Genomic DNA, 27,641 nt, shown 5'->3' with positions numbered 1-27,641 from the left:
AAAATATTTCCTACCTCCACAAGAAAACACTTGTATTTCTACTCTTCAGGTCTGAGTATCACAGTCAAAGATACTGGAGGGGCACGCGGACATTGTGACAGGGTCTAACTGTTAATCCTACCTGTGCGGCCACTTCCCAGTCCTCCTTTTAACCTTGTCACCAGAGTGAGAGGTATACTGGTTAACTACAAAATGAGGGAGACTTGGAGTGATTGGTTTCATGCAAGTATATATCGTGTCCCTGAATCACATCTTGTGCTCTAGGGAAGCAGCAGGCAGTGACAGCAGTCATGGCTCCTGCTGTGAACGGACTTAGATAGATCACTGCAGAGACAGACATTAATGAAATTATTACGTAAGTAAATGTGTTTCTTTTTTTTTTTTAACAAAGGGAGGTGAGAATCTTGAAGAAAGTCAACAGGGTGCTACAAAATTCTTCAAGGAGGATTTCCCTGAGAAAACTGATGAGGAATTAAGGAGGTAAAGAGGGATAAAGCTCATTTTGGAGCAAGAGAAATGCACGTTGTTGCAGAAGGCTCTATAGTAAGAGAGAGTATACTGAAAGAATGCCCAATACAACCAGAACACAGAAAGGCACAAAGGAGGTGGTAGGCAACGAGGCCAGAGAAGTGAGCCAGAACCAGACAATTACCAGCTTTGCAGAATTCAAGTCCAGCTCTGCCACTTTCTCCCTACGTGACCAGGGCCAAATCACTTAACCTCTATGAAGCTCCCTTTCCTGATCTATAAAATAGGGACAGTAATAACACCTACAACTCACTGATTCTGTGGGGCAGCCTAAATGAGATATTACACATAAATACACATGAATATTCAAGCATACTAGCTCAACGATTAAACAACAGAATGATTTTGGGGTTATTCCTAACTGGTCTTCCTACTCCTTCTCTCCTCTATAATCAATCCTCTGATCACTGAAATCCTTCCGAAGCATTGTTAATCACATACCTACACTGCTTAAAAAATAATAATCTCCCCTCATTGTCTACATCAGTAATGGCAGATAGGCTTCTTTCAGCTCGAGAACCAATCCCATGCCATTTATAGAAGATTTCTGGATTGAGGTTTCTGGACTCCATTGGGTTGGTGACGTCTGCCATGGGCACTGAGTATAACACCCAGCAGCTGTGCCATTCCTAGCCCAGAACTAAGTACTTTCTTCATCTACCTCTTTTCTACTTTTCAATTTCCAACCCAACTATGCCCTTCCCTCCTTCCCAAATAGGAATGTACCCCCCCAAAATGTGCAAATGTATCTAAGAGCTATGTACCCCCAAATACCAACAAAGTGTTATTCCTTGCACATACTGTGAGAATCTTTCCTTACACTGCACATTGGTTCTTGCTGTTTCTTCTTTCTGAGTCAGAGAACTGTTTCTCATCCATAAAATCCTTGTATATCCATTTGGAGGGGTCTATGCCCCTGTTGTCTAGGTTAGGCCTCCTGGATATATGCTGTCATAGAAACGTGCCTCTTGCCTTCAGAGACTGTATGTTAGTCTGAACTCACAGAGAGAACAATGTAGTTATGTGATTACTGTCTGTGTCCCTCATCACAGTCAGGCTCCCTGGTGAAAAGAGAGGGAACCATATCCATCTATGCACTCTTCTACTTCTGCAGCTCCAGAACCAAGCACCCAGATGCCACGGGTGTCCAGTGCATTCTTGTTAATGGATGGATGGCCCAAGGTACTTACTTTCTCATATACCATTTACTGAATTTCTCACCAACCAATTCAATATCAGTGTCAGGTAAGAAAGGAAGGAGAAAAGACAGGTGAAGTATTTATTTTAATTTCCCATAGCCTCATGATGGTTCTTACATTTCAGTGAGCATCAGTGACTACAACCTGACCCCTCCCTGGCTCCAACTCTTCTGTTATCCTCTAGGAAAGATCTGTCTAGATTCCCCAAATGACCACTAAATGGATGGGCTGGAATAATTCAGAGTCTAAAGGAAAATTTGGAATATCTCTTCCCTTCTGACACTGAGCTCTTCTTTTTTTATTTAATTTTATTTTTTATCTTTTAAAATTTACACCCAAATTAGTTAGCATATAGTGAAGCAATGATTTCAGGAGTATGAGCTCTTCTGATGTACTAACTTGTCATATGCCACATCAGAAGTTTTGTTTTAGAGTAACCACTAAAGATCAATATGAGAATTCTACCTCTGGATCCACTGTTAATTCAAGATTCACATTGAGCCAATTTTAGGTACTACATGGAGTCTATTACTAATATCCAGAGTTCTGACAGATTACAATCTAGGAGAGAGGAGGTAAAGGATATACTCTTCTCAGGGGAATTCTGGTTCCTGTGTTCATCAACTAATAAAACCCTCCAACAATAAACCTTAGATTTTACTGACAATAGATTTCCAGTTCTTAGCAGGGCAAAAGACACCTATAAAATTGAGAGACACTCTAGAAGAAAGTGTAAGCGGCGAAGTATTTTGTTCTGTTATAGACTCAGGGTCACCTTGAGAATGATGTCCTCCAGCACTATATTTAATGTCATACACGTGTTGTTTTAGAAGCAGAGGAGTCTCAGAAAGGTTCCAGTTTAATGTTTTTGTTCCATAGATAAGAAAACCTGAAAGGAGTTATAACTCAATCTGTGAGATACTCCATAAAACAGTGTTTCTCAAAGAGTGTTCCTTGGAGCCTAAATTTTATGAGACGTTAATATTTGTTTCACAGAAGTGGGGAAAAGAATGTCATGGAATTTGGGAAATGTTGACTTAACTAAAGTCCACCACGTATCTATGACTGGAATTCTCAAAGCCTTTAATTTGTTAGAAGACGAGGAAAGCCTCCAAAAGGGAGACTACAATGAGTCATTTCACCAAACCGTTTCCATCACTGTTTATCAGGACTGTGACTGCAGAAAAGTGCTGGGCAACACGTGCTTCTCTGGTCCACGTTTCAGGGAGTTCCCTCAGGAGAGAGGTGGTAATTGGGAAGTCAAATTAACTGAGCCTCTGGACAGGCTGACCGGCAAAACAAGGCAAAAACCAAGAGAAAAATTCACAAGCAGAGCCTCAACACCAAAATGTAAGAACATTTCTTAGTAGTGAGACTACTGCTCCCTGGTTCACTGAAGCAGGCTGTACCTTGGGGTCAAACGGACAGCTTTCTCTTGTAGGGACTTCCACCACCAACTCTGCTCTCCCTGAAGAGACCCAGAGTGGAAGCAAATATAGAGTTGTGTAATAACTGGACTCCTCTTAATGTCTGTTCACATGGGAAGTAAAATGGAGATCAGCAGCATTTGCGGTAATTGCATTCTGCCTAAATCAATTCTGCCTTTGGTTACAATTGGATAATCCTGCCTTAAATTGTTGTCTAATGTATCTGTGGGTTGTTAAACAGCAAGTGCCTTTCATTTCATAGGAAATGGTTTTTGACTGTATAAAGCAATCTTTGGGGGAGTTTGTATTCCTCTTTATGCTTGTGGAGTGGTTTGGGACACGGGTCAGTATAAAATCCAGATTTATTACTACTATTAGCAATAGTAAAAGTGTTATGAAGCCATTTATTCTGCTTTTGATATTGATAGCTGAAAAAAAAGCCGATTCTCCTATGTGGAATGGGAGCTCGGCCTCAAATTATAAACATCCATCTTGCCCGTGTGCACCCACTCCCAGATCCAGGGAGACCGGGGCTGGGTCAGGGCTTTAGCAATGGCATTCTAGGGCAGGGGCTTTCTGCTGTTGAAAGCCACACCTTCCTGATCAGGTGGAGCCATGGAACACATATGCACAAAGGGGTATCGGAACTTGCCCAATGTTTGTCTCAAACTATCAGAAGTAGTTTTGTTTTGGTGCCCAGTTTTGTTGTTGTTGTTGTTGTTGTTGTTGTTATTTTCTTTCCATATTTATTTATTTGCCTTAACTAGAATGATTTTCATAAAAGTAGGTATAGGCTTTGAACACAATCCACAGTACAGGGACAATGAATGATTTTTCTAGCCCACTAGAAATTCGATTTTTGAAAATTCTATTCCTCAGATCTTTTGAGTCCAAGCCAGCCATCAACCGTGCACTCGGACACTGGCTTTTCTTATGCGTTGTTTCCCTTCTGTTCTTACCTTTTCCCCATGATCAAATGAATACTTTACATTCAAACAAGTGCCACTGAGAAGAAAGGGAGAAAGATATACTTCGCACCAAGCTCAACTGCTAGCAGCCTTTCATTATTTAATTTGTTAAGCATGTTCATTTTGGCTATGGGAACAGGAGGATTGTTTCAGTAAACATCAACAAACATCTTATGTAAATCTCAGTCCATGAAGTCTTATAACTTCTTCACAAGAGTTATGAAGGCTGAAAGACACACGTTTTCTTCAAAGCCCAGTTTGAATTAGCTATCTCAATGAAATCACTGTCCCTTTTTTGGCAGTGCAGTAAATCAGAAGAAGGAGGAGGCTGAAGGAGTGTTCCGGGAGAGTCATTTTTAATATGGGAGAAACCAGAACCTGTTTAAGAAGATCAAATGGATCACAATGATGAGACAGATGGGAGCACAAATAATTGGTAGCATATGGTGCCTGAGAAGGAGGAAAAGAGAGAATCCAGGGTATCAGTGGAGTTGAGAAGAGGAAGGCAAAGAGGCTTGCGGATAAGGTGATGGGAATCCCTCTCACATATTTTTTGCCTCCTCTTCTACAGATCATCTGCTCAGAGGATGAAGGGCATAGAAGGAAATTTAGACCTCTTCTGCAGAGGCAAGAATTGAATGAGCCAAAATTCCACACTGAAGGACTAGTTGAAGATGAAACCATGAATTTACAATGGAACCAACTTGCCAGATGGCATGATATCTTCCAGCAGTGCTTAGCTGACCAGGTGCCAACCCACACAAGTGGCTGGGTTACCAATTTCCAGCAGTATGCAGGGTAGGAATGTTTCAGACAAGGAATATCAACTTGGCAGAAGTGTTACAAGTGAAATTAAATGAAATTTGAAGGAGAACCTTTAGCTGCCTTGAACTTGAGGGTCTGCCTCTGACTGCACCCTGCAACGGAGGTCCTGGGTCAGGACAGTTGAAGGCAGAGTTCAGCACAGACTTCCTCCCTGTTCTGAAGCTCCACCTCCTTCCTGGTTTGGATATACAGGGAGAATGATTATAGCTTAGCACGCAATAGGTGCTCAAAACATGATGACCGAGGGATTAACAAGTCTGTGATGGTCTTGTAAAAAAAACAAACAAAAAAAAAAAGCAGCAGTGGGAGCTCAGAATTGTTTTCTTTCTCACTTATTCTGAACAAGGGATTGTTTATTTGTATGGCTTCATCTTACTTTTGCCATCATACTTCCTCAAACGATCATGCTGGTTCCCCTTTGCTGGTAAAAATGAAAGAAAGACTAGAAGAACCAAAGGAAGGAAAGGGAAGGGAAGGAAAAAGGGAGGAGAAAGTGAGAAGGGGAAGAATAAAGAGGAACATAAAAGAAAGGCAATTTCCACATGTTTTAAAATATGCCTAGGAAAGTGACTAATAAAATGGTCAAATGAATTCCTAAGTATTTCCAAGAACTCAAAGCGTCACCATTCATTATAGGTTTAAATTCATTTTAAAGTCCTGTAAAGCTCCTCGTTGGCCTTATTACTCCTCTTTATGTACCTCATTTGTTCTGATGAAACAGCTTTTCCACACAGGAGCTTGTATTGCATATTAGCTTTGTTTTACATGGATTTTAATGATTTAGAGCCATGGGAGCTTTGGTGGACAGAAGATGGTCCAAACACTGAGGTGTATTAGATCATATAAAGGAAACTCATATTTATTAATTAGGTTTTAACATTTGAACACGTGAGCATTTTTGTACAGCCAGAGAAGCATCTTCCTCCTGGGCCAGTATTAAGTATGGAACATAACAGACAATCACACATTAAAGCACTTAACCATAATTCAGTGCAGTGCAACTTTAAAATCTAAATGTGAGTATTTTTATTCTCCTGATTGTAAGGGCATTTTTTTTTTTCCTTTGGCATGCCTTCCTTAGAATTATTTTGAGTTATAGTGATGAGCAAATCAAGGAAAGCATTTTAAGAAGACACAGGATGCCCATTTTAAATGGGTTATAATTGCAGGAAAAAGAGCTGGCTGCACTAGATAGGTTTTTCTTTTCCTTCATCATTAGAGCGGTGTCTAGATTCCTATGACATAAAAAACCTTGTAGGCTACAATGATTTTTATTTCTTTTCACTTACTCAATTCAAATCTAAAGACAGCTGTGCCACAGTCATGCATTTCTGCATTTATTATATTTTAGAGTAGAGTAAGAAGATGGCATAAGTTATAGTTTCTAGTTTATTCTAACTAGGTAGAACGCCTTGATGTTTGAGTGGTGAGTTTCAGTGGCTCCAAGTATCACTTTTATTTATTTTTTTTTTCTGGTTGTAAAAGCAATAATGCTTGTTGCACTTTTATCTTTTCACCCACATTAATTATGTCTGCTTTGTAGAGAGAAAGTAGTCATACTAACTGAGGGCAAAATCTCTGGAGTCTGGATTCAAATCCTGCTCCTGTCGTTTGTTAGAGGGTCAGCTTAGACAAACAAATCCACCTGGCCAAGCTTCAATTTCTTCATGTCTAAAAGTGGGCTGAAAATACCCACCTCTTGAGATTACTGTGAAGCCTTTGTTCAAATGTTGAGCAACACTCCTCGCACGTGATGAACACTCAATAAATGTACTACCTTAGCAGGAACGGGGGTGTGCCTGGAGGAGCTTTTTATCCATCCTTTACCGACATGTCTAAGCACAGCTTGGCAAGCTCTCCCTTCTTGGCTTCTTGGCTTCTCCGAGTATCTGGGATTCTCAAATGAAATAGCAAAACATGTCTGCCTTCTCAGTTCTATAGCTCAGATTTGATGGGCTCTAGACATTAAGCTATCTCTTAGACATGAATAAGCCCTAACTCATTTTCCTACTGGTTATTAAAAGAGCAAAATAAAATTAGCTTTGACTAGGCTGCGCCTGCTTTCCAATGTTGTGCTGTGGATTTCCATCTTGATTCAATATATGATCTCAGAGGTTCCCAAGGTCACGAGAGAAAAGCCCTCAGAGGTTCCCAAGGTCAGGGGAGAAAAGCCCTCTGGCGGCCCCCATCTTGACAAGACTACAATATCTTGATATGAAAAGTGTTTTTCAGTTTACAAAAGCATTTTCTGAGTTATTTTATCACAACATTTCTGGGAGGTAGCAGAGATGGCTACCCTCAAAACCATGGTAGCATGAGACAGCTCAGTTTCCGGAATGAGAGGGACTAGTCTGGATCCCAAAGCTAATGAGTGGCAGACCAGGACCTAATCTCAAGACCAAAGATAAGATTTCTAATTTTCTCTTCACTGCCACCTGCTCTTGCACTCTAGTCTTAGGTGAACATCGTGGCCATCAGTTCTCACATTTGGGTTTGTATAAGGAGCATTTGAGGAGTCTATGAAAATGCAGAAACATAAGCCCTACCTCCTGATATTCAGATTCACCAATTCTGGGATGAGGCCTGTGAATCTTCAGGTATCACCAGCCTCCAGGCAACTCTGACCTGGGGTCACACTTGGAGAAACTTGGAATTTTTAGAATTCTACTGTTCTCTACCACTCCTCTCTGAATGTCCCCTGAAAAGACCAGACCATTTTCTCACCTTTTCTAGATCGACAACTTCAATCAGCTGAGGCTAAGCCGTGCAGCACATTCCCAACATTACTGGCTTATAAAAGCAAAGGTTAATTCACTCGGCCCACATTATGTCCCTACAAACTGGCTATGAATATACCTCAAGTCCTTTTCATCTGAGGACCTAGCCTGGAGAACAGTGCCCATCTGGTACATGTGATGTCATAGCAGAGGGAAAAGAGAGATGGCAGAATGTCATGATGGCCCTTAAAGTTTTTCTAGGAAGTATCATATCCCATTTCCACTTGTATCTCACTGGCAGAAGAAAATCATAAGCCTAAGCTTGCTGTCAAGGAGTCAGGAAGCAAACTCTTCCCTCAGAAATGGGCTGGGAGCTAGTTCTTCAATTGTTTTCACAATAATACAATGAACCATAGGGGCCTTACCTGTGGTCTCAAGTGCATCTAGTTGTCCATGTTTCCTGAACTGACCAAGATTTCCACTCCTGACAAATTATTTGGTGGCTAACTTAATATTTTGCCACCATAATTTCCTCCCATTCTTCAACTGTCCTTTTCAGTTATTATGTTTTCTACCTTATTTTGTCTAACACCTAAATACTTCTGATTATTGAAAGATCTAAGCATCTATGTTTCAATTCTAAATTTTTATACTGTTGTTAACTTTGTTCCATGTTAAGAAACGTGCTTTAATATATTTAAAGATAACTCTGGGTCAAACAGTGATCCTCTGTATCTTATAATGTCTATTTCTGCTTGTGGAGCATGCCAGTGACTGCTGGCCACACGCTTCAATCAAAGGCAATTTTCCTTTCTCTGTTTAGCTCTGGTTCCCAACCAGCAGAGAGAATAACTTTGAAGCTTTTCCATTTTTGTAATAAACAGACACTTCAAATGCCAGTGTTCTGTTCATCATTAAAATTCATTTTATATTTTGCCCCTTCCCTTCACCTTCCCAGGTAGATGATGCTTGGTTCATGGTAGAGCTCAAACGTCTTTTTTGTCCCTGGATCCACAAAGAATGGACATGGAAAGAGTAATCTTTTCTTATTTTGTCTGCTGAGCAAGTGGTTGTTAGATTATGTAACAATCTAATATATCTATAGACAGGAGAATATCATTAGACTAATGAGATATACCACCAAATGCACTCCTTCACTTCAGAGTGACCAATACCACCATAGTAAATAAATAAACAAACAAATAAAAAGCGGCTGACGGGGAGTCAATGTGAGTTTGCACAACATGCTATATTTATTCACAATTTGATTTTCTGTTCTTAGGGGACTGCAAATTTTATTTGAAATTTTAGCTTTAACCTAATAAACTACATACAGTCTCTGTAAAACCAATGTGAAACAGGAGTGAGCTCTGAAATACCAATCCTTACTCATTTTCTCTTTTGTTCTTTCTTTCTTCCTTCCCTGCCTTACTCTCTCCATTAAAACTCCGTAATATGCCCATTTTACTAGTGAGCTCTAAAGCACCCAATCCATAAAGGTGTACTGAAACTCTGTTATGGATCAGCTCTTCTTTAGGGCCCTGGAGACAATGCTGAAGAACAACGTGGTTCATGCCCTCCAGAAATTACATTCTTTTTTTTTTTTTAATTTTTTTTTTTCAACGTTTATTTATTTTTGGAACAGAGAGAGACAGAGCATGAACGGGGGAGGGGCAGAGAGAGAGGGAGACACAGAATCGGAAACAGGCTCCAGGCTCTGAGCCATCAGCCCAGAGCCTGACGCGGGGCTCGAACTCACGGACCGCGAGATCGTGACCTGGCTGAAGTCGGACGCTTAACCGACTGCGCCACCCAGGCGCCCCCAGAAATTACATTCTAATGAGCACATGTCATCTTGTTTTTTCTATTCATAATACACATTTATTTAGCAAAGTTTTGCTGAACACTTACTATGTGCCAGGCATAGTTTCAAATGCTAGGGATAGAATAGTCAATAAAGCAAACAAAAGTCCCGCATTTAAGGATGTTACAGTTAGTGAGGGGAAGCTGAAATTGACTGCATATGTAACATAAAAAATCTGTCAGAATATGTATGTGTTGTGGATAAAAGTAAATCAGGGAAAGAAAAACAGGGAGTGCTTAGGGCTGCAACTAAAATACGATGTCTGAAGCTAATGAGGCAGGGCGTGATGCTAAGAACACTGTGCAGAGAGGTACATAGGTGGTGTAAGGGCCCTGGGGTAGGAGACTGCCTGGCATTTTCAAGGGGCAGCAAGACAGCCTTGATGAAGGTAAGAACATACATATTTACCAATGACATGTCTAAGCCAGCTTCTATTTGAAGAATAATAAACACTGAATCATTAAATGGAGTAATGCAGAAGTGGGCAGATAACACAGGGCTGTAGTTGAAAGTCTTGCCAGTACTCTTATCACCTAAAATAGATACATATGATGGGAATGACATTAATGGAAATGACAACGGAAAAGGTCTTCCCAACCTGTCTTTGTCTGTATAGCATCCTTTAAAAAACATGCATACAGATGTTGACTACAATATAGTTAAAAAGCTTTGTCCATTTTAATCCAGATGTTGAAAGTACTTAGCTAGGGAAAAATAAGTGCTCTCTCTCTCTCTCTCTGGTAACAACCACCTTGTGGGTTCAGTACTGAATAAAATACAATGACTTGACTCTATTTTTTTTCCTTTTTATAAAAACTATAATTCTCAAGAAGCTCTGTAATTTCCTAGGTATCTTATTCCCAAATTCTTCCTGTTTTTTTCCACCCTCTGTAAAATGACAGAAACTGCTTGCTGTAACAAAGTCCTGAAGTTGAGACGATTTTATAGCAAAAGCTAAAAAAATAATAATTTTATATATTATAAAATCATAAGTATAACTATAATTTAACAGCCCTAATAATGACTACACGTGGTGACTTTCAGTGCTCTGTGTTGGTTTATAATAAGTATACAGTTTTCATTGTGCCATTATCATTATTGGTAGGAGCAGTAGTAGGAACTGAAGTCTATATATTTTTTAATTAATTTATTTTTTAATATGAAATTTATTGTCAAATTGGTTTCCATACAACACCCAGTGCTCATCCCAACAGGTGCCCTCCTCAATACCCATCACCCACTTTCCCCCCTTCCCACCCCCCATCAATCCTCAGTTTGTTCTCAGTTTTTAGGAGTCTCTTATGCACTCTTATGTGGATCCTGAGAAACTAACAGAAACTCATGGGGGAGGGGAAGGAAAAAAAAAAGAGGTTAGAGTGGAAGAAAGCCACAATTTCTTTATCCATTCATCAGTTGATGGACATTTAGGCTCTTTCCATAATTTGGCTATTGTTGAAAGTGCTGCTATCAACATTGGGGTACAAGTGCCCCTATGCATCAGCACTCCTGTATCCCTTGGGTAAATTCCTAGCAGTGCTATTGCTGGGTCATAGGGTAGGTCTATTTTTAATTTTTTGAGGAACCTCCACACTATTTTCCAGAGCGGCTGCACCAATTTGCATTTCCACCAACAGTGCAAGAGGGTTCCCATTTCTCCACATCCTCGCCAGCATCTATAGTCTCCTGATTTGTTTATTTTAGCCACTCTGACTGGCGTGATGTGGTATATGAGTGTGGTTTTGATTTGTATTTCCCTGATGAGGAGCGACGTTGAGCATCTTTTCATGTGCCTGTTGGCCATCTGGATGTCTTCTTTAGAGAAGTGTCTACTCATGCTTTCTGCCCATTTCTTCACTGGATTATTTGTTTTTCAGTGTGGAGTTTGATGAGTTCTTTATAGATTTTGGATACTAGCCCTTTGACCGATATGTCATTTGCAAATACCTTTTCCCATTCCGTTGGTTGCCTTTTAGTTTTGTTGATTGTTTCCTTTGCAGTGCAGAAGCTTTTTATCTTCATGAGGTCCCAATAGTTCATTTTTGCTTTTAATTCCCTTGCCTTTAGAGATGTGTTGAGTAAGAAATTGCTGTGGCTGAGGTCAGAGAGGTTTTTTCCTGCTGTCTCCTCGAGGGTTTTGATGGCTTCCTGTCTCACATTCAGGTCCTTTATCCATTTTGAGTTTATTTTTCTGAATTGTGTAAGAAAGTGGTGTAGTTTCATCCTTCTGCATGTTGTTGTCCAGTTCTCCCAGCACCATTATTAAAGAGACTGTCTTTTTTCCATTGGATATTCTTTCCTACTTCATCAAAGATTAGTTGGCCATACTTTTGTGGGTCTAGTTCTGGGGTTTCTACTCTATTCCATTGGTCTATGTGTCTGTTTTTGTGCCAATACCATGCTGTCTTGATGATTAGCTCAGAGGCTAAAATCTGGGATTGTGATGCCTCCCGCTTTGGTCTTCTTCTTCATTACTTTGGCTATTCGGGGTCTTTTGTGGTTCCATACAAATTTTAGGATTGCTTGTTCTAGCTTCAAGAAGAATGCTGGCACAATTTTGATTGGGATTGCATTGAATGTGTAGATAGCTTTGGGTAGTATTGACATTTTAACAATATTTATTCTTCCAATCCATGAGCATGGAATGTTTTTTCATTTCTTTGTATCAATCTTCTTCAATTTCCTTCATAAGCTTTCTATAGTTTTCAGAATACAGATCTTCTACATCTTTGGTTAGGTTTATTCCTAAGTATTTTATGCTTCTTGGTGCAATTGTGAATGGGGTCAGTTTCGTTATCTTTCTGTTGCTTCATTATTAGTGTATAAGAATGCAACTGATTTCTGTACAATGATTTTGTATCCTGCGACTTTGCTGAATTCATGTATCAGTTCTAGCAGACTTTTGGTGGAGTCTATTGGGTTTTCCATATATTATATCATGTCATCTGCAAAAAGTGAAAGCTTGACTTCATCTTTGCCAATTTTGATGCCTTTGATTTCCTTTTGTTGTCTGATTGCTGATGTTAGCACTTCCAACACTATGTTAAACAACAGCGGTGAGAGTGGACATCCCTGTCGTGTTCCTGATCTCAGGGGGAAAGCTCTCAGTTTTTCCCCATTGAGGATGATATTAGCTGTGGGCTTTTCATAAATGGCTTTTATGATGTTTAAGTATGTTCCTTCTATCCCGACTTTCTCCAGGGTTTTTATTAAGAAAGGATGCTGAATTTTGTCAAATGCTTTTTCTGCATCGATTGACAGGATCATATGGTTCTTATCTTTTCTTTTGTTAATGTGATATATCACATTGATTGATTTACTAATGTTGAACCAGCCCTGCAGCCCAGGAATGAATCCCACTTGATCATGGTGAATAATTCTTCTTACATGCTGTTGAATTCGATATGCTAGTATCTTATCGAGAATTTTTGCATCCATATTCATCACGGATATTGGCCTCTTTTTGCTGGGTCTCTGTCTGGTTTAGGAATCAAAGTAATGTTGGCTTCATAGAATGAGTCTGGAAGTTTTCCTTCCCTTTCTATTTTTTGGAACAGCTTGAGAAGAGTAGGTATTATCTCTGCTTTAAATGTCTGGTAGAATTCCCCTGGGAAGCCATCTGGTCCTGGTCTCTTATTTGTTGGGAGATGTTTGATAACTGATTCAATTTTTTCGCTTGTTATGGGTCTGTTCAAGTTTTCTATTTCTTCCTGTTTGAGTTTTGGAAGTGTGTGGGTGCTTAGGAATTTGTCCATTTCTTCCAGGTTATCCCGTTTGTTGGCATATAATTTTTCATAGTATTCCCTGATCATTGCTTGTATTTCTGAGGGATTGGTTGCAATAATTCCATTTTCATTCATGATTTTATCTATTTGGGTCATATCCCTTTTCTTCTTGAGAAGCCTGGCTAGAAGGTTACCAATTTTATTTTTTCAAAAAACCAACTCTTGGCTTCACTGATCTGCTCTACAGTTTTTTTAGATCCTATATTGTTTATTTATGCTCTGATCTTTATTATTTCTCTTCTTCTGCTGGGTTTGGGGTGTCTTTGCTGTTCTGCTTCTAGTTCCTTTAGGTGTGCTGTTAGATTTTGTATTTGGGATTTTTCTTATTTCTTGAGATAGACCAGGATTGCAATGTATTTTCCTCTCAGGACTGCCTTCGCTGCATCCCAAAGCATTTGGATTGTATTTTCATTTTCATTTGTTTCCATATATATTTTTAATTTCTTCTCTAATTGCCTGGTTGACCCATTCATTCTTTAGTAGGGTGTTCTTTAACCTCCATGCTTTTGGAGGTTTTCCAGACTTTTTCTTGTGGTTGATGTCAAGCTTCATAGCACTGTGGTCTGAAAGTATGCATGGTATGATCTCAATTCTTTTATACTTATGAAGGGCTGTTTTGTGACCCAGTATGTGATCTATCTTGGAGATTGTTCCATGTGCACTCGAGGAAGGGCGAAGAGGCAGTCCATGCTACATGGACTGACGGGAGAGAGCCAGGGTGGTGGAGGGGAGCCCACCCAGCAAGGAAGTCTATGTTGAATAAGCTTCTTTCTACTTTGTTTTTAAAAAGCCCATTACTATCAGGCCTGTGAAGACTGATGATTAGAGGGAGAAGTCCTATAGTTTTATCAAAGAAACTAATAAAAATATCAAGAGATCATAATGGCATTGTCAAAAACCTGTGCTTTGAGGATGGACCAGAATTTGGATGCTGACAATGATATTTAGAAGCTGCTTAACCTTGGCAGTTACTCAACCCCTCAGGCCCTGTGTAAAATGAAGAAAATCATCATACCTCCTCACAGACCCCTTTAGGAAAAGGTAATATCACCTATAAGATGCTTTGCATAGTCCTTACACTCAAAGCATGTTAGCTAATATTATGAAGAAAATAGCTTGTAATTTGTTCATTTACACAAGGATCTGACCCAAAGCCGTTTATCAGGAATACTACTTTTATGTGTATCTCCTTCTGGGTCCTCTTTGGTTTTGGGGGCAGAGTGGGGTGTGGGGGTAGGGGATCAGAGAAGGATAGTCTTCTGGATTCACTGGCAGGACACTGAGCGCTACATTAATTGTACCTTGGGCTGTCAATCACCTGAGTCACACTTTCCCAGACACTCTCTTGGGCTTGTCCTCCCCGTAGGAACACAGCTCCACTTGGTGAAAATGAGATTTTCCCTTTGTTAATAAAATTCTACCTTATCTGAAATCAGAATTCTAAAGTGTATTAGTTTTAAAATGGTTAAATCATTTCTTCAATAGTTTAACTTCTTTTATGCAGAGAGCATCCAAGAGGAGAATCGTTATTAAACACTCAAAAGAAAAAAAAAAAAGTCTCTCAAAGCAGCACTGGCTGTTTAATAAATAATCCATTGAATTCTTGCAGCCCTTTCTTTCAGATAAAAAGCAACAGCGAGTCCCGTTAAAGAAACCCATCACGGCAAAACCCACACCCAACAGAAAGTGTCTAACAGATTGAGATGACGGCACAAAGGGCTGAAAGAAGCTTGTCTTTGTAGAGAGAACAAAGATGTCTCTGGCAATTAGAAGCGCGTTTGTCTGTTTTAGCTGCACTCAAAGGGAGTCTGGGGAAACCACTGTGTTAAGGGTGCTGTCGGGATGCCCTTCCTCCAAGGCAGGTGGCAGGAGCACATTAGAGGGGGGAGAAAATAACGATCAAATCAGTCAATTTGGCATGGCACTATTTTAAATACATTATATTACAATTGTAGTCTCATGATTTTTATTGTCCAGCTGTTCTAATGGTTTGTTTTTATCTACTATATGGATGTATGTTTGTATGGTGAGGTGGAGATGAGCCACAACAGCAGGAAAAGTCTACAACAAATTCATCTCCTGGGGACCTGTATTAATCTGGCAGGCAAGTCCCTTCACATCTAGGACTGTCTTCCCATTTTACAGCCTCCTGTCTCTACCTTCACATCTGTACCCCATGCTCTGGCCAAACCAACAAATTTGTGATCTCCAAATAACGCATGCACTCTGAGGAAATATTTTAGCAGCTCTCTCCTCTCCTGGCTGGCCCTGCTCACCACCCACAAGCATGCTGTCTTGCCCAGTGCAGTTATACTATCAGAAGGCCCTCCCTCAATTCCGCCCAGAGAGTCCCTTCTTTCCTAACTTGTCCCCAGGGTGTCACACTTCCCTTGAGCTCAGAACCCCAAACAGCTGTGTAAGTATTTACTCATATGTCCCCCCTTGAGACTGGAAATAGTCATCTCCTCATGCCAAGACCCAGCAGAACTTAGGACACAGAGAGGGACTCAACCAATATTAAGATGAATGAATAAATCAGTGACTATAAATTAGTGAATAAAACCTATCAGCAGAGAGTAATAGGGTGCTTTTGGTCTGTCTGTAGCTTTCCTTAAGCTGGCATGTGCCCTAGAGCTTCCAGAGGTGAAGATGCTGTAGGCTGTTTGGTTTGGGCAGTTAAAGATTTGCCACTCCACTACCTTTTACCATTCTCCTGACAAGCAGCCAGACCAGGTCTGGTTAGAAGCTGCTGTCAGAAAAGCCTCTTATTTCTCAATAGGACTGAAAGAGCTGATTTATAAAACAGAAGAGAATTCAATCTGGAGAAGCTGATTAATCCCATTTCCTTCACAGGAAAAAAAAGAAAGCATCTCCAAATAATCAACAGATTGATATAAATTACTAAATATACAAACTAACAGGATTTTAGCTGTAGGACTGCTAAAATGAGTAACTTTAGGTTGCTCATTAAATTAAAAATTAAAACCTTGAGGAACCTTGAGGAAAAAAAGGAGGGCACCTGGGTGGCTCAGTTGGTTAAGTGTCCGACTCTTGATTTCAGCTTGGGTCATGATCTCACGGTTCATGACTTTGAGCCTCCTCACTGACAGCATGGAACCTGCTTAGGATTCTCTCCCTCTCTCTCTCTGCCCCTCCCCCATTCACACTCTCTGTCTCTCTCAAGATAAAATAAATAAACCTTAAAAAAAATCTTGAAAAGTGAAGAAAAATTGCCTGAGGTCCTATCTGACTCAAGTGTAGCTTTCAAGACTCAGTCTCCAAAAGCACATCGTGGCTGGTGAGCAGACACCGGGCACAGAGATTAGAGGCCAAATTGAATGCATCTCAGAAATATGCCCTGAAACTGGGAAAGCCACAAACCACTCTGGTGACGCAGAGGGACATCCCCAACACAAACCTTCTTCACTCCAGATAAAAGCATTATAAAGGAGCCAAGGTTTAAAACATTAGCTCTATCATCACCCTGTCCTTGAGTTTGCCCAAGAAACTGATGGTCTTAGTATTTCACATTAAAAATATTCATTCAATATCTGCCCAATTCCAAACCCTGTGATGCCATCATGCACATGGTTGCCCTCTGCCCCAGAGGGGTTGTCAGTCTAATAAGGGGAGACAGACAAGTAAATAAGTTAATGCAGTAATCTGCCCTAAAAACCATTATGGAGTGGGTTTAGGTGGCTATGGGGCCATTAAACAAAGCACAGATACTCCACCACAGTGGGTGAGAACAGTAAAGGGTTCAAAGAGGAAGCACCTCCAGAACAGAGGTATGAGAAGTGATTGATTGCTTTGGAGCATGGTTCCAGGGGAAGTATAGTGGATGAGGGGGCACCAAAGGGCAAGGCATGCTCTCCAGAAGAGTATGCTTGAGGGTCTTGCAGCAGCTGATGGGACTAGAGCCCTGAGTGTGTCGGGAGAGTGCTGAGGAGCTGTGGGAGGTTGGGCAGGTAGATGTACCTGATAATTAATGCTTTGATGTACTATACTGGGGAGTGTGGACTCTTGCCTACGGATGATGGGAGCCCTTCTTTATAAGATCAGAAAGGGTAAGTGGGTTCAAAAATGAGGCAATTCCTTTACTCTTTATATATGCTATTCGTTGGCCCTCAGACTCTCTTTTATAATAGAATTTGAGGTAAGCAAGCGTTCATGCTGAGCACCAAAAGCTTTCAATATCTGAACTCATTTCCATTCACTTGAGCCTGTCCTATCTAATATACTTGAGGCCTTCATGTTTTTAATTATCTCAGATATTTAAGTGGCTCAGAACCAAGCCTGTCCATTCTTGTCTGATGGTATATTCCCCCATGTGGTCATGGAACATGGAGATCTATTTCCTTTCTTTTGCCTGAACTTGACTCACACCACCACACAACTTAAGAACTACTATGCTAAAATCTTGGCATGATTTCCAAAACCTCACATTTCACCAAAATGAGTCCAAATTTCTCCATAAAATATCCACAGTCAGGCACCAGGCACTTCATCCCTAGATGCATCTGCATCAGGATTATCGGACTCCCACCCAGACCTCCTAAATGAAAATAAATGGAAAGCAAGGCCTGGGACCCTGCATTATGGCAAGGTCTCTAGGAGGTTTTTAATCTCACTGATGTGTGTGCAACATACTGGTCCAGTTCTAGACAAACTTATGGAGAAACCTAGCCCCTTGGGTATTGTGAAACTGACCAGCTGCAATTGAAATAAAATCAAGTTAGACTTTTCAGGGAAATAGGTGTTTATAGTTCCCCCAGATATGAAGTTCCTAAGCAGAAAAACACAGTAGATTAACTGCTACAAAGGCCTATGTTATTCTGCCAAATCAAATGATCCTTTGGTGTCTCACTTCTCCCTACCTCACTCTCCTCACTTTTGATGTCGAGGTTACTGACTTCACACCTCTTCTTTCCAATGTCAGTTTCTTTTGCCCAAAGCCTTACTTGAAAGTGTTGGAAAAATGTGTTGGTCTCTATTCTTTCAGTGCAAAAGTCGCCCTTCAAGAGGCTTTTGTTAACTCAATTGCACACTTTTAGCCTAGCTAGCCATTAAATAAGCATAGTGGGCATTAAGGGGTGTGTAGGAGCTGTCGGAGACCAAAACAGATTGGAGGCCTTGGACCGGAGTGAGATGGGCTATAGTTCACCAAGAATGAGGAATGCGGGAGGGCCCTGGGAGCACCCTGGTACAGTGGAGGCACCCTGGCCAGAAAAGAACTGGCAGTAATGACCTTAAGATAGAATGTGGCATAATGGGAGTTAAGAACAAATTTAATATTGTTCAGTGTTCAAAGGAGCCTTTTTCTTTGTGGAGTAAAAATGAAGCTATTTCACTGGATATAAAAAAATGGCAATATTTCTGACTGTCCCTGTATATTTTTAGCTGTTGAGATGAGATGACTATCTTATAACCATAGTTAATGTATGATTTTCAATGGTTCAGATTTTCCATGTTGCAGATTTGGGTATGACATTTTGGGATCTCTTTGTGTTGAGGAAAGATAGATTTCTTTCTTTGTTAATGATTTAAATAATTTTTATCTGAGTTCAAACAGATTTTGTTCTTTTTGAAGACCCTTTTCTGTTTTTAAAACGACAAAGGAAGGGGAAAAATAGGGCTGGAAAGCATTTCAAAGCCATCTTGTCCAGTCCCCTGCCCTATGTGGGAATGTGTTTCCATTTGAGCCATTTCAGATACTAATTTGTTTGGACACAAATGCCATGACATTCAAACGGAACATCCAACTCTGGGTTGCTCCAGACAGGCAGACACCAGAGGTGCTAAAATGAGGAACACATGAGGTTTTGGGCATAAAACATATGACAAGTCAAGGCATAAAAATACTAGTTTATCGAGCCCATGCTCGCTTCCAAGAAGTGAAAGGTCATCATTTTCTGACCAGCCTTCCCCATGCACTGCTACAATTTGGTACTGCACCTTCACATGGGACAATGTTGGAACACTGGGAAAGTTTTTATTTTTCAGTTCAACAAACATATATGAGACGCTTTTAAAGGCATTTTTGAAGGAGCCAATTCATATATTATGAAAGACACTCTCATATTCTGCTTGCAGGAGGATAAATTGGACAACTTCATGAGACTATAAGCTTTGTAAGGACGGGGAATGTCTTATTCACATGACTTTTCTCCAGGGTCTATTACTGCCTGAAAATAACAGATGCTTACAAAGGTTTGTTAAATAAATATGAATTAAATGGAATCTGGTTGTAAGTGGGGACCCACCATTTTGCCTTTAGAGAGGTACTCTAAAGAAATATGCATGAAACAGATAAAATATTTGGCTATGTAGATTCTCATCATTATATTGTTAATTGTGTCCCCAAAACTGAGGGATAAAATGTAAAGAGGGAGGGGGGTGGCGGTGGTGGTGAATAGGTTACATTCCATTCTTCCTGTTATGGAACGAATAAGTCATGGAGATGAAAGGTACACTACAGGGAATTTATTTAATTTTTTTAATTAATTATTTTTGAGAGAGACAGAGACAGCATAAGAAAGGGAGGGGGAGAGGGGGAGAGGGGGAGAGGGGGAGAGGGGGAGAGGGGGAGAGGGGGAGAGGGGGAGAGGGGGAGAGGGGGAGAGGGGGAGAGGGAGAGAGGGGGAGAGGGAGAGGGAGAGGGAGAGGGAGGGAGGGAGAGAGAGAGAGAGAGAGAGAGAGAGAGAGAGAGAGAGAGAGAATATATCCCAAGAAGGCTCTGTGCTGACGGCACAGCAGGGCTTGAACTCACAAAACCATGAGATCATGACCTGAGCCAAAACCAAGAATTGGACACTTAACCGACTGAGCCACGCAGGCATCCTATTAAAAATTTTCTTAAAATAGAGGTGTATTAAGTTATAGTACATCCATATAATGGAGTACTATGAAGTTATTAAAATGGTGTTATATAACCAGAATAAAATAAATTGAGCTAAAGAGAAAAAATAATGTTATATAAAACTATCTAATGACAGAGAAAGATAAACCAGGTTAATAAGTATAAAAGTAGATTACTAGCCTTTAATAACTATCAAAAATGACTATGACATTTATCAGAGGGGCTTGGAATTACAAACTATTATTTCCTCATTTTTGTTTATTCTTTACTTTCAATCATGAATATGAATTATGTATTACATTTCTAGCAATATGATATTAAAAATATAATACAATTAGAAGATTTTCCTCCTCTCTCCAACTCTCACCTGAAATTCATATAATGATAACTGAAAATGATACTTCCATTGATTAAGCTATACCAAAGGTCATTGGTAAATTCCTTAGTCATTATTAGTTTCTGCTTAGACAAAAATTCGAAGAAAGACTCAGTGTTAAAAAAGGCATAATGTTGGGGCACCTGGGTGGCTCAGTCGGTTGAGCGTCCGACTTCGGCTGAGGTCATGATCTCGCGGTCTGTGAGTTCAAGCCCCGCTTTGGGCTCTGTGCTGACAGCTCAGAGCCTGGAGCCTGTTTCAGACTCTCTCTCTCTCTCTCTCTCTCTCTCTCTCTCTCTCTCTCTCTTCCCCTCCCCCACTCACACTCTGTCTCTCTCTCCTTCAAAATTAAATAAACATTAAAAAAAAATTTAAAGGTATAATGAGGCAGGTTTTTAATTTATATTTAGCAATGGCATTTCTGAAGTCAATCAGAATGTTTGGCACCAGTGGAAAAACACAATAATAAACCACAGTTTAATCAAACAAAAGGAGGACTGACTACAATTCAGAGCTCTGAAGAAGGCAAGAAGACTTTGTGTGGCCTGTTCTAAGAGCACCTTCCGATGTTGGCCAGGATCTGAAGTTCCCACCGATGTAATGGCGCCTCTGAAGCACAGACGTGGCTGTGAAAACCCCTGTTAAGATGCCAAGTGACTATAAAGGAGATCACTGTGCTCAGACCAATTAAATGGATGGATCAGCACCAATGGCCATCCTACCTTACCAGATGGCATCAAGCTCACTGTCTTAGTCAGCTTGGCCCTGCTATTAAAAAAATATCATAGGCTGAGTGGCTTAAGCAACAAACACTCCTCACAGTCTGAAGACCAAATCCAAGGTCAGGGTACCAGTGGTCCTGTTCTTGGTGAGGATGCTCTTCCTAGCTTGTATACAACTACCTTCTCACCATATGCTCACAGGACCTTTCCTCACTGCATGAAAATGAGAAGGTTCTGGTGTCTCCTCCTGCTCTGTAAGAGCAGTGATCCACCATCAGTGGATGGTAGATGGCTCCACCATCATGACCTCCTCTAACCCTAATTACTTCTCAAAGGTTCCACCATCTAACCCTATCACATTAAGGGTTAGGGAGCCAAACGATGCAAACATTCAGTCCACTCACCCTTCTTTCTGCTAGTTTCTAGCCAGTTGCAGCGGAAAATACAACTCCGAGAAAAAGATGAATGAATTTTGTACACTGAGCACAGAACAAAGTCCTGAGTATGGAAGTGGTTGGTGCCCAGCAGAGAGCAAGGTCATTTGTTCTGAAGGAAGTCACTGGCAGGGAAAAGTAGAAAGAGGTAGCATTTACTGAGGACCAAGCATGGCTTCATCCACTATTTGTTCTAAGCGTTGCATGAATGCTATGAGCTAGAATTCTGGTCTACATTTTACCCATGAGAAAAGAAAGTCTCAGGCAAGTAAGGTCACACGGCTAAGAAGTGGTGGAATTGACCTCAGAACCCAGAGAGGGTTGGCTCCAAAGCTAGTGCTCTTTCTACTTACTAATGTAAAGTGATGAAATGTAATTTCTATGAGAGCAGGGATCTTTGTCTCATTCACAAATGCATTCCAAGCATACAGAACTCTCCACATAGTGAGTGTTCAGAAAGTGCCAAATGAATGAGCAAATGAATTAATCAAGACAAAACTATAACCAGCATGGAAAGATCAAAAATTCTGCATCATTCCTCTCGAGCTGAATCTTCATAGACATTGCAGAGTGAACCCATTAAAAATGAGTAGCTGCATCTTGAGTGCTCAGAGCGACAAAGCACACATATCTCAATATTATTCACAAATATAACTAATTGCTAGAAGATGACTTCACTGGAAAAATATTCATTCTGGTTGCAGGAATGATTCCCATCTGACAATAGTCACAGGCCACCCAGCAAGCACTTTTTTCTCCTGAGGCTGCCCATTCAGACTGTCACCTACCCTCACTGCATCTGCCCACGGGGACAGGAGAGCTGCCAAGCAGAGCTGAGACCAGGGCAAGCTGCCATGAGCCGATGCAGCCGACCTGCTGTCTTCCTCCTTTGCAGCTGGCTTTACACTTTTTATTTCAGCTCTGTCCTTGAATACGGTTCAAGCACAGTGGTTTACCATTTCAGTCCATCCCTTATTCAACACATTCCCAATTTAATTGAAATGATGCCAAACAGCATTTATAGTCATCTCGCATAGATGCTTCCTCCAAGCAACTTCATTTGAAATCTGCCCCCATGCAATTTTTATTAGAGACTTGAGCTCAAAATCCTCCCCCCAAGGACAGTGTAAAAGAGCAGAATTGACTGAATCATGATAGATTAATTATTATTTGTGTGTGTCCAGGAGAAGGCTAGACCACTCGGACCTGAGTACATTTGCATTTGGCACCTAGAACCAGCTTTGCCTTTCAGGTGTCAAATCACGACACAACTTTGAAGAAACTGTGTGAACTCTGTAAGTTTCACTTCTCCATTCTATCAGTTGGGACCAACATAATCTAACAAAACTCTGGTGAGTATTCAATGAAATAACGCAGGACCCGTAGTCCTCTCATTCCAGGAACAGTCATCAAAGGCCTGAAAGAACATGCAGCTTCCTCTAGTCACCCAGCTTGTGAGCAGCACCTCCGGAATTAGCACCCAAGTTCCCAGCTCTGTATCCACTGGTTCTCCTGTCGAACATCCCAACTTTAGACCGGAGTTATAGCACATTTTGCATCACAACCTGGCAATTTTTGGTCTAAAAACCCAAACTAGTGTTTTTTTAAAAAAAATGAAGAATATAAAAATTATATTTTAATCCAGTGCTTTATTCTCAGGATGCTGAGATACTTCACCCCCTACTTACATCATTTTGTAAGTCATAATATGAGCCTAGAGGACAATTATTTGTGTTATTCATGGAAGACTAACTCATCCTGAACTCAAAAAGAAGGTGTAGAGAAATGTTTTCTCTTCCTACAAAAGAAAAAACCTATGTTGTTTTTTTTTAATTCAAATAAATGATTCCCAAACCTGATCCTGCATCGAGGTAAATTTGTACTGCCAGATATTTTAGTAAGTATTTAGTTTCAATCAAAATATTACTCTAATAGGTTCACAATAAATGCCTAATAGTTAAAAAGAATCAATCCATTGTGGGCTGTTTTATTTTACTGATGGCCAACTTCATTGCAGAATTCACAAAGTGTCAAGTGACTTGGCATGCAAAACACTCAAGAAAAATTTTACAAACAAAGGAACAGGATCAACATGAAGATGGCTGCTGGGTTGACCATCTGTGGAGTTCCTGACACTGCCCTGGACTTCGCAGCTAGTATAGGGGCCCCATATCTGAAAGGTAGTGTGTTAAAACAAACAGCAAGTTAATAAGTCTTTTGGGATTAGACAGGCCTGCATTCAAGTCCTAGCTGTGCCACTTCCTAGTCCTGTGACCTTGAGTAAATAAACATTTACATGTCAGCACATGTAATAGGATGATCATGGTAGTCTTACAAGGTTACTATGAGAACTGGAAGATATAATATGAGAAAAAACTTAGGGAACTGCTTAGCACATGGCAAGCATTCAAGAAATGTCTTGTTTACTTATTTGCTGTTTGTTTAAACAGCTGCTTAATACCAGGTTGATTACATATCCAGTTGGCATGTTCATGAAACACTGGTGGCTGAACAACATGAACTTCCTGTTCCAAGCTCCTATCATCAGTGTTCAGGGACTTTACAGAGGCTACCCCAGCATTTGAAAGATAATGCAGACCAGTTAGGTTCAATTCATTTTTGCTGGTAACTTATTCGCTCTAGGCCCCAGGCAAGTCATTTAAACTCTCTGAATTTTGGATTTCCTCAACTACAAAAGTGAGGAAAGTATCTAAGAGATGTTGAAAAGTTGACTGAAATAATATACGTAAACAACTTGGAACAGTGATAACATGGTTAACTTTTGTCAAGCCCTCTTGTAAACTTTTGTTTACAGGGTGGTGAAAGCCACACCCACGTCACATCTATTATTCCTATTTTATATGAAAAGAAATGGAAGTGTAGAAAGGTTAATTCTCACGGTCAAGATTACATAGTTAACAGGCACCAGACTAGGAACTGAGGCCATTCTGTCTCACTCCAAAAGCTAGTGCTCAATTACCATCTCCTTATACCACCTCCCCCAGTTCCTTAACTAACACAAGTCGCAGTTCAATTCAGGGCCTACATAGTAAATTCACTAAGTATTTGACTGGTTCTCTAAATTGTGTCCTCTGTGAAATTTCTTGGACCAGTGGAGTGTGCCCTGGAATTGCTTTCAAAATCAGTATAGCACTAGGATGCAACCACCCTACACACACACATGCACACACACGTACACAATACAAGGACTAGGGACTGGATGAATTCATAAAAAAAAAAAAAAATGGCACAAGCAAGAAGCAAATGCAATCACTTACTGGAGCTGTGAAAATCAGCTAAGTTTCCTCTAAAAATCTTTTAGGATTTAGGAGAAATAGCAAGTTGTAGGAATATGAAGTCAAGACCTTCCTTTTACTCTAGGTGAATACCATTATCTATCACTGGTGGGGAATGGGAAGGGCTTACACTACAAAAAAGATGTTCCTGTGTTGTGAGCTTGCTTCAATTCAGAGCCCAGCAGTGTCTTTTTTGACCAGAGGAGTTTTCTCCCTCTTCTTATCCCCACTGGCAGAAAGAAGATGAAGCTCTTTGGAGAAATATTGTGCTGAGATTTTCTTGATACATTAGGCTAAAATGTCTTATTGAATCTTATAACTCCATAAAACCTGAATTAAAGTGTGAGTACAGTAGTTGCCCCTTATCTGCAGGGACCCAAGTGGATTTCTGAAACCACGGACAGCAACATGTCCACAAGCCCTACACACACTATGCTTTTTCCTGTACACACATACCTATGATAAAGCTTAATTTAGAAATTAGGCATAGTAAGAGATAAAAACTAATAACTAATAATATAATAATTGTAACAATATATAATAAGAATTATGTGCATGTGGTCTCTCTCTCGCAACATATCTTATTGTACCATATTCACTCTTCTTCTTGTAAGGTGCGAGATGATAAATGCCTATGTGATGAGAGGAAATGAGGTGAATGATGTAGGCATTGTGCTATAGCTTTGTGCTACTACTGACCTTCTGATGATACATCAAAAGGAGGACCATGTGCTTCCAGACTGGTTGACCACAGGTAACTAAAACCGTAGAAAGCAAAACCACCGATACGGTGCGACTACTATACTTGCTCACTACCTGACTCATATTCCTGGAGAAGCATAACATTCTTCCTGGTCATTTCAAAAAGCGCCGTTTTGCCCAAAATATAATCTGGAAGCAGTGACTGCAAGCAATCAATAAGAATTGGGCCATTATGGTTCTGGATCTAGCCACACAGCCATTAACTCGCTCTGGAAGCTCCGTACCCATCAAATGGAACATTGCAGAAGGGAGGCCTGGAATGACCAGACAAATCACTGCAGGGTAAGTACACACTGTGTACATTGGTAAAATACCACTCCCGATAAAGGTGGAGTGAAACACTATCAAGTAGAAGATGCAAATTTTATGCAATCTAACAAATATCCCACAATTACCTACTAGCCCCACTCTACTCCTTGTTAGGTGTATGAGCACATAAGAAAGTTATCCAACTTTTTCAAGCCTCAGTTTTCTCATCTATAAAATGGAGATAACAGAGCTCCTCATAAAGTTATCATATATATTCATGTACATAAACTATTATTTGTAAGGGCTCAGAATAATAGTTGGCACATGGTAAATTCCATATCAATGATTGTTCATTAAATAAAATGTCTAGTCTAGCACCTGGCAAATATCTATCACTGTCATCATCATCATCATCAATGAGTCAGGCACTATATTCAACATAATGAGAGAAAACAAAGATTAAAAACATATAGTCCCTCCTGTTAACGAACTTTGCTCTAGTGGGGTAAAAACATGAAGCATATGGGAATGCATCCTGCTGGTTACTGATCTTGAAGTAGAACCAGAAACTGTGACAGCCCCTCCCCAGTCTTGTCATTCCACAAGAGACCCATCATTAGTTGTAACACAATAATGGCATTCTTCAAATAATTAGACCTAGGAACAGGTACTTCTTCCATGTTTCACAGTGATAAGAGAAGTGCAAAAGGCAATGGACATGAAACAAAGAAAGAGATTAATTCTGCCTGGCAATATTAGCAGATACTTCAAGGAAGAAATAGTATTCAAGAAGGTCCTTGAAAGACAAAAAAAAAAAATTTTAATATTGTATTGGGACTTCTTTTTCTAGCTATGACAGAGTTACTGGCTCTAGATTTCAATAGGCCCTCCCACTGAAAATAACTGTAAAACTGGACAAAATGTATGAGGCAACTGTTTTTAGACCTTGGCTAGGAGGCAGTGAAGCTGCATGATGCTTGAGGTAAGGAGAACATCACCTGCTTAGGAACAATTTCCTGACCACTTTACAGTAAGTGAGAGACCGGCGCAAAGCCTACTGGGCATTTCCCACAAGACTTTGGCCAAAGACTGGACTATGATTATATAGGGTAGACAATATGAGACCTACTGGCTGCTGCAGACTTGAGATCAGAGCAAAGAGAATAGCAGTCAAGCAGTGCTGGGGAACACTGGAGGTTAAATGTAGCCTGAGAGGCTAAAAATCATTAATACCTCATTAACATCCCAGACGTAGAGCTGAGACACCAGAAAGGCTAAGCCAAAAGAGTAAAGACTGCATCCTAAAATAAGGCATACTCTATACCTATCCTAACAAAGCCTAACACCAAGACCTGACGAGATCCGTCAGGGGAAATCAAGTCTGGAGGCTAAGTCCCACCAACTTAGAGCAGCTGAGGAAACACCATAGACGTTTCACTGATCCACTCGAAATTAGCATAAAACCAAGTCTATACAGGTTGAAAGTGAATAACCAGTAAGTGAACTGCCTAAGAGAACAAAAATTAACACTCTTCAGAGGAAGATAACAGACTCAATACATTTTCTAAATGTATTCTTACCAATATCCATTCCAAATCAAATATTACTGGAGAGAGAGTGCCAGAGAGTGAGA

Source organism: Felis catus, chromosome A1 (assembly GCF_018350175.1).
Source record: "Felis catus isolate Fca126 chromosome A1, F.catus_Fca126_mat1.0, whole genome shotgun sequence".
In the NCBI taxonomy this organism is placed as follows: Eukaryota; Metazoa; Chordata; class Mammalia; order Carnivora; family Felidae; genus Felis; species Felis catus.
Note: the sequence above shows the minus strand (reverse complement) of the source record.